This window comes from Echinops telfairi, unplaced genomic scaffold (assembly GCF_000313985.2).
Source record: "Echinops telfairi isolate 266 unplaced genomic scaffold, ASM31398v2 ScPeMD7_2;HRSCAF=8, whole genome shotgun sequence".
Classification (NCBI taxonomy): Eukaryota; Metazoa; Chordata; class Mammalia; order Afrosoricida; family Tenrecidae; genus Echinops; species Echinops telfairi.
In genome coordinates this window covers 11,417,304-11,424,194 of record NW_022103898.1, presented here as the reverse complement: position 1 = coordinate 11,424,194, position 6,891 = coordinate 11,417,304, and positions in this window count along the sequence as shown.

Genomic DNA, 6,891 nt, shown 5'->3' with positions numbered 1-6,891 from the left:
TCTCTCTCTCTCTCTCTCTCTCTCTCTCTCTCTCGGCATGACTTGTGTTTTGGAACTGCTAACTTTGCTATCAGCAGACCAACGAGTAGCCACAGGTCTCTGGTGAATGGATGCGTTTGCATGCTCGTGCTGGCAAAGGGTATTCACGGCGCCATGCACCGCCAAAACCAAACCGAGGCCGCGGAAGAAGTGCAGCCGGCATGCTGTTTAGAAGAAAGGGTGGCGAGGCTTTCTCACATGTACTTTGGACTTGCTGTCAGGAGAGACGTGTTATGGTTATCTTCTCGAGGGTCTTCCTCTTTTTCGCTGCCCCTCCACTTTACCAAGCATGCTGTCCTTCTCCAGGGACAGGCCTCTCGGAAGAACACGTCCAAAGTATGTGAGACCAAGTGTCACCATCCTCTCTTCTAAGGAGCACTCTGGCCGCACTTCCCTGACCGATGTGTTTGTTCTTCGGGCAGTCTCCGGCACTTTCATCATTCCTCTCCAGCACCCTCATTCAGAAGCATCCATTCTTCTTCGGCTTCCTTATTCAGTGTCCAATTTTCACAGGCATATGAGAAAGCTGAAAATCTCATGGCTTGGACTAAGCACAGTTTAGTCCTCAAAGTAACCTTGATTTTCAACACTTTCAAAAGGTCTTGTGCAGCAGATGTACCCAATGCAGTGTGTCATTGGAGCCCTTGACGGCTGCTTCTGAGAGCTTTGATGGAAGATCCAAGCAAGATGCAATCCTTGACCATTTTGATCTTTTCTCCGTTTATCATGATGTTGCCCACTGGTCTAGTTGTGAGGAGTTTGGTCTTCTTTACATGGAGTTGTAATCCATATTGTAATCCTTTCTTCATCAGCAAGTGCTTTCAGTCCTCCGCACTTTCAGCAAGCAAGGTTGTGTCACCTGCATACCAAAGGTTGTTAATAAGCCTTCCTCCAATCCTGATACCACATTCTTCTTCATCTAAGCCAGCTTCTCTGATGATTGGCTCAGCATGCAGATTGGAGAAGTCTGGTGAGAGGATGCAGCACCTTCCCTGATTTTAAACCTGTAGTAGTCTCTTTTTCTGCCTCTTGATCCATGTGCAAGCTCTGCCCAAGCACAATGAAGCGTTCTGCAATTCCCATTCTTCTCAAGGCTGCCCATAGTTTGTTACTGTCCATACAGTTGAATACCTTTGCATAGTCAATAAAAAAAAGTTAACATCTTTCTAGTATTCTCTTCTTTCAGCCAAAATTCATACGATGTCAGTAAAGATATCTTTTGTTCCACATCCTCTTCTGAATCTAGCGTGAACCTCTGGCAACTCCCTGTCAATGTACTGTTGCAACCATTGTTGAATGATCTCCAGCAAAATTTTACTTGTTTTACTATAGAACAATCATACTGTTCTATAATTTGAGCATTCTGTTGCGTCACCTTTATTTGGAATGGGTACAAATATAGATCTCTTCTAGTCAGTTGGCCAAGTAGCTGTCTTCCAAATTTCTTGGCATAGACAGGTGAATGCTTCCAGTGCTTCATCTGTTTGTTGAAACATTTCAATTGGTATACCATCAATTCTTGGATCCTTGTTTTTGGCTAATGATTCAGTGCAACTTGAACTTCTTTCTTCAGTACCATTGTTTTTGATCATATGCTACCTGTTAGGCTGGGTTGACTAAAGAAACAAATCCAGAGACACTCATATATGTATAAGAACGAGCTTTATATTAAAAAATAATTATATATCAAGAAAACATCCCAGCCCAGTCCAACTCAAGTCCTTAAGTCTGATACCAGTCCACAAGTTCCTCTTCAGACTCATGCAGCTCCATGCAATGATGCACAATGCAGGAAGATCACAGGTTGGTGGGTGCAAAGTCAAGTGGATCCAAGGTCAGTGGATACATGTCGGGGTTTTGGCAGCTCTCGGTGGCCAGCAGGAAAGTGAAGGCAGAGAGAGGGGAAGGTTCCCAGGGCCCTCCTTATGAGAAGACCACGCCCACAAGGAGACACCATCAGGTTGTGACCTGATTGACAGGTTGGATACCACCCCTACACTTTCATATATCAAGTTGACATAAATAATTCTAACTACCACACTACTTTGTGAAATAGTTGGATGTCAGCTAGTTCTTTTTGGTACAGAGACTCTGTATATTCCTTTGTATGTGTGTGTGTGTGTGTGTTTTATTAAACACTTTTATTGGGGGGGGCTCTTACATGTCTTATCACAAACCATACATTCATCCATTGTGTCAAGCACATTTGTACATATGTTGCCATCATCATTTTCAAAGCATTTTCTTTCTACTTGAGCCCTTGATATCAGCTCATTTCCCTCCCTCCCTCCCCCACCCTTCCTCCTTTATGAATCCTTGATAAATTATAGATTATTATTATTTTCATATCTTTCATCACTCTGTCACCCTTCACCCACTTTTCTGTTCATCCCCCTGGGAGGGGCTTATATGTTGATCCTTGTGATCGATTCCCCCTTTCCCCCCACCTTCCCCTTATCCTCATGGGACTCTGTATATTCTTTACATCTTCTTTAGATGCCTCCTATATCATTCTATATTTTTCCCATAGAAACTTTTGACATTGCAACTCAAAGCTTGAATTCTTTTTCTAGAGTTCTTTCTTTTAAGAAATGCTGATTGTGTTCTTCCTTTTTGGTTTTCTATTTCTAAGTCTGTACACATTTCATTACAATATTTGACTTTGCCTTCTCCAGCTGGCCAGTTGAAAATTTCTGTTCACGTCTCCAGTACACAGCCAGGGAGGTGGAAACCTCTGACGTCCTCTGGCTTCCCTGTTGCCTCCAGGCAGGAATCTGATTCGTCTCTAAACTGCTTTCTTCTTCGTCTATTCTGCCACCAACCCTTTCTTCCCAGGCACTCTGCTTCTGTGCTGGGCTCGAGAACTTGTTGCCGTGGCCACACAGAGTTCACGGACAACACTCACAATTAAAGGGGTTTATTAGGGAAGTTAATAGGTTACCACACATGAGGATCACCAGACAATAAGCATATTGTCATCAGTCTCCTGTTGCTCTGTCTGTCTCCCAGGTCCATAGTCTGGGCCAGGTGAGGAGAAGGTACCCCACAGTCTTGGCACTGCTCCTCCGAGTCTCCAGGACCCGGCATCTGGAGCATCTGGCCTCGGTGGCCTCGGCCGCGTTAGGCAGAGCTCTTGGACGTGCTCTTCCACATGGTCCTGCCATGTCTGTGTCCAAGACGGCTCCGTGCACTGAAGAACGGCCTTGATGGCAGTGTGGCTCATCTTTTAGCCAACTATCCCCCAAGGAAAATGAACGCTGGGTCTTAAGTCACACCTTCCACCAAGGTAAAGTCAGATGCCCCCCAAGGAAACAAAGGATGTGGCTTGTTTCAGACACTCTACTAAGATTAGGTCTTAATCCTACCCTAACCCTGTCCATTAGTATGATAGGGGATGCCCTCCCAAATGGGACTATAGTCACAGGTGCATAAAGTCCAGAATCATAGTATATTACATAAAGAATTATGGCTAGAAGGGCCCTATTAATTGACTATATCTCAAGCTCTTTTATTTTGTCATTTCTTCCATTTGCCTTAGCTACTCTATGATTAAGAGCAAGCTTCAGTCTCTCCTGACATCCACACTGATGTTTTCATTCTTTCCTATCTTTTTAATGACCTTTTGCTTTCTTCATGTATGATATTCTTGATGTCCCTCCGCAGCTCTTCTGTCTTAATACATAATAACATTAATCAAGACTGTATTGGTGGAGAGTTAGACTCACAAATCTATAAATCAATGGAGGTGAATAGAGAACCCTATACAAGTATGGCCAACTGATGGTGGAGGACCAAGCACTTTTATTCTGCTGTACATAGGGTCACTACCAGTGAGAACTGATGTGAGAGCATCTAACAACAACATTTTCAATGATAATATAATAAATACAATATAATGGTTGGGGGTAGGGGGGCGAGGAGGCAGTTAACTTCTTGGCTATTGCTTCCAGGAGCATTGAATTATGTGTTCAAGTAAAACGAACTCCTTGACAAGCTCAGTCTTTTCTCTGTTTATTATGATGTGGCTTATTGGTCTAGTTTGGGGATTTTTCTTTTCTTTACGTTAAGGTGTAATCTGTACTGAAGACTAGTCTTTGATCTTCCTCAGTACGTTCTCCAGATCTTCTTTACTTTCAGCAGGCAAGGCTGTGTCATCAGGACATCTCAGAATGTTAATGAGTGTTCCTCTATTTCATAGAGATCAGCTTCTAGACATATGTCCAACACACGGACTGAATAAGTATGGTGCAAGTATACAGCCCTGATGCCCATCTTTCTGATCTTAAGCCACATAAGTATCCCCTCTCTCTGATTGAACAACTGTTTCTTTGCCTGTGTGTAGGTTCCTCATGAGCACAACGAAGTGTTCTATAATATATTTTATGCTGAAGAAGAATCAATGCATTCTTTGAATTATGGTACTGGCAAAGAATATTGAATGTACCATGGACTGCCAAAAGAACAAACAAATCTGTTTTGGAAGAAGTATAACCAAAATGCTTCTTAGACATGAAGATGGTGAGACTTCATCTCACATCCTTGGCCATGTGACCAGGAGAGACCAGTTCCGGGAAAAGGACAGTATGCGTTGTAAAGTAGGACAGTGGGGAAGAGGAAGACCCTCACGGAAATGGACTGACACAGAGGCGCCCCAATGGGCTTCAACATCACACAATGGTTCGGATGGGTGGGGACCGGACAGTGCTTCGTTTCGTTGCACAGAGGGGCGCTTATCAGAGCTGACGCGGTAACACCTAACAGCAACACACATGGCACGTGTTATCAGATCCTTACTGGACATAAGGTTTCTGAAGACAGTCTCCCACTCGGTTGTTTGTCTTTTCACTCCTTCGGCGTAGAGTCTTTTGGTGAACAGAGTTTTTGATTTTTTTATGAGGTTCTGTTTGCTTATTTTGTCAATTGCTGTTTGAGTTCTTGTTTATTGTATTTGCTAAAAGCTAATGTGCAATCGATTGCTACAAGCTGGGCCTAATGACCTTGCCCCTGCTTGTTCTTCTAAGAAGTTTTGGTTTGCACATTTAAGTCACAGATAGCTGATTTTTGACAAAGGCACATAAGCAATTCAATAGAGAAGGAATCATCTTGTTAATAAATGACATTAGAGCAACTGCTTATTCATAGGCAAAGAAGGGGGAAAAAAGGACCCAAAGCCAGACCTCACATCTTACACATAAATTAATTAATCACACACTTAATTGTAAACCAAAAGGCCCTAAAACTTTTAGACCAGGGGTGCGGGGCGTTTTTCAGCCAAGGGTCATTTGGATATATTTATAACATTATTCATGAGCCACACAAAATTATTAACTTAAATATTAGTTTGCTACATCGGGTCACTTAGTTACCTCACCCCTCATCCGATGACCACACTGCTTCTCTTTGGTGAGGCACGCGATGTTAGCTCGCATCGGTGATGCGTTGGGCAGCCTGTAGTGCAGTTTTGAAAAGAATTGCTCACAGCACTCAGTTGTTCCCAACAGGTGCATATTTTAGTGCATGTCTCCCAAAGGGGGAGATTCATCATTGTCTGTATAACATTTCTAGAACAAGCAGTGGGAGGTAGTTGTACCTTGCTTTCAGCTCCTCGGTGCTTGGCAGTGGAATGATTTGGTGGTGCAGGTTATCAGGCACGTCAGCCGGGTCCACATTGAACGGTGTAGCCCAGATGCTCAATTCCATTTGTTTCTTGTTCCTGTCCTTGAATCTTTCATCACTGCCGTCATTTGAAAGCAGGGCGTTGAGTCGCTGGCTGGGGCCCTGCAGCTTGGTGTTCAGCTCCGAGAGGAACTTGGTGATATCCACCAGGAATGAATGCCATGTCACACAGCCACAGCTACCACGGAGCTTCAGGACAGCGGTGCCCTTTGTCTCCATGAACCGCGTGACTTCATCCCCACAGTTTGCAGGGCTTCATGAGCATGTTCCAAACGCCACAGGGACAAACAAGATCACCGTGCTTAGTCAAGATCATTCAGTAGCTTTTTAAACTGGCGGCTGCTAAGCCGCCTACATTTGACCAAACGTATGCCCAACACGGTTGCTTACCTCCCATAGTTGAGCTGCAACAACTGTGCACAGCAGAGACGTTTGTGGTGTGTGATACAGTGGCAGATCATTAGGGCACGTGGATCATTACCTCACATGGCTCAAGACAGAGACGATTTTCTTCCCCTGACACACGCAGTTCACCCCCTTTTGTGAGCCACCCTGGCTCAGCTCCATCTGCCCAGCAAGGCCTGTGAACGTTACCCCTTCTCACGTGTCAAACTCTGCAGTGTCCATCCCATGCATGAAACTGGCCATTTGGGCTGAATTCATGTCCATTGTCTCCTCACAAGCAGAGAGAAAAACTGAGGCTCTCCTGCAGAATCCATTAGAGTGTTTTCACTGTCTTGTGCTGCGAAGTCAGCCAGCTGATCTAGACAGTGCTCCCAAACTAACACTCTGGAAAATAATGTTCTCTGTTTGGGTGCTCCATGCACCCTTTCCCCAAGCCTCCCTCTTCCCGCCGCCTCAGCTCCGCTCACCGATGTAACTCACCTGCATGCCACGTTGTCTTTGTCCCAGCGAGGCCCAGTGACAGCGGCCTGATGTGCTTCCGAACTCTGCTGAAGAGCCTTGCTTTTATCCATAGGCATTTGGCCGCCCAATTCATTGAGTTTAGCGTGTTTTGTTTTTTTTATTTTTATTTTTTAATTTAATTTTTAAAAATCATTTTATTAGGGGCTCATACAACTCTTATCACAATCCACACACACATCAATTGTGTAAAGCGCATTTGTACATTCATTGCCCTCATCATTCTCAAAACATTTCCCCTCCACTTAAGCA